A 2,066-nucleotide genomic window follows, 5' to 3' on the forward strand; every position below is an offset into this window, starting at 1 on the left:
AGCCGAATATTTTGAATTAAGAAACCACAATTTTTCGTCCATGCCAGATCTCATAAGGTGTTTTCAAATGATTTTTATCAATCATCGATCTGCTCTGAGTATAACACACAGTATTTACTGCCTCTGCCCAAAAACTTTGAGAAATACCAGAATCAGCAAGTATTTTTCTAGCAGCTTCTTTAAGCGTTCGATTTCTCCTCTCAGCTACACCATTTTGCTGAGGAGTTCTAGCTGCTGAGAGCTTATGCTTAATTCCAGCATTTTCTAAAAAATTTGAAAGAATTTGATTGATGAATTCAGTTCCTCGATCGGATCTGATTATATCAATTCCAACTGATTTCTCATTTAATATTCTTTTTAAAAGCTTGATCAGTTGAGCAGCAGTTTGGTCTTTTGATTTGAGAAAAATAACCCAATTAAATCTTGAAAAATCATCTACAACCACCAAGGTGTTTTTCATTCCCCCTAATCTCATGACTGGTATTGGACCAAATAGATCCATATGTAACAGCTCTAAGCATCGGGAAGAAGATTTACGACCCTTGTTTTTAAAAGAAGATTTAACTTTTTCACCAAACTGACATGCTGAGCAAATTTATCTTTGGTAAAATTCATTTTGGGCAAACCAGTTACAAGATCGTTATTACTCAGATAAGCAATAGATTTAAAGTTCAGGTGGTTTAATCTCTTATGCCACAACCAGTTTTTAGAAGATTTTGAAGCAATAAAACATACTGGTCCATAAGGTTGATCATTCCAACTGACTTTGTAAGTGTTTCCACACCGTTTGCCACTTAGAATGACCTCATCAGTTGCATCTTTGACCGAACAAGAATGTTTGTCAAACTGAACTGAGAATCCATCATCGCATAACTGATTAATGTTAATCAGATTTATACTTAAGATTCTCAACTAATAAAACATCATTAATGATAAAGTTACCATAGATAAGCTTACCCTTACCCAAAGTTTTACCTTTTAAATTATCTTCGAAACTGATGTTTTGTCTAGTGTACTTGATCAGTTGAGATAGAAAATTTGCATCTGCTGTCATATGTCGTGAGCATCCACTATCCAAGTACCAGATTGATTCCTTGCTTGTACATGTTACCTGCAATCACACACAAAATATAATATTGGTACCCTTTTCTATTTGGGTCCAAAATTGATTAGTCTTTTAGGAATCCAGACTTGGATCAGTCTAACTAACTGTCCAGTTGTTGTATTCGAGATGGTCTTTCCCGATTTGTGTGTGCTTGGTGAGTAGTGTGCAGATGAGACAACATGTGATTTGGCTCTGTTCAACTGATTGTTCAGCCGATATCTCGTCTGAACCGGCTTGTTGTTATAGTAATTGGAGTAGCCAATTGAATAATTCTTGCTGAATCTTTTTGACGACTGACTGCGTGAGTCAGTTAAAACTTTTGGGCTATAACCAATACCATATCTTTTAGCCTTGTTCGTACTTTCAGTAGGCCGTTCAACCAGTTTACTTGGCTCAGTTTGTTTTTGTGCCGCAACTGATTTGACAAAGTGAATGTATTTCCCTTTATCCATATTCAGTTTCGGTCGAGTATCATTGGAAGACATTTCATCTTGGTTACTGAACCCTAAACCAGTTTTATCAGTAACTGATTTCTGTGAGTTCTGTATATCAGTTAATGCAACAGATGATTTGTTCCAAGCCTGAATAAGCTCAGTTTGCTTTGAATTTTCAAGCATCAACTTTTGGATCATTGATTGATTCCTGCTTCTTTCAGCATGGAGCTCAACAATTTTCTCTTTTAGACTCAACACATCAACTAATACATCGGTTTTAGTTTTATTGTCTATGGGATCATTTTGCTTTGCTCTAGCCTTTTCAAATGATAAGGCAAGCTTATGGTACTCACTAACCATGTCATGAAGAGTTGAAATGAGTTATTCTCTAGTGAAATCAGTTGAGCTAAAGTCAAATACCTGTTGACTGCTTGACTCTACTTCTGTATCACCAGCCATTAGACAATTCACCTCCTCTTCACCATCACTGGAGCTGCATGAGGTTTCTGGCTCTGACTCTTTGCTGT

Source organism: Primulina eburnea, chromosome 9 (genome assembly GCF_022965805.1).
Source record: "Primulina eburnea isolate SZY01 chromosome 9, ASM2296580v1, whole genome shotgun sequence".
In the NCBI taxonomy this organism is placed as follows: domain Eukaryota; kingdom Viridiplantae; phylum Streptophyta; class Magnoliopsida; order Lamiales; family Gesneriaceae; genus Primulina; species Primulina eburnea.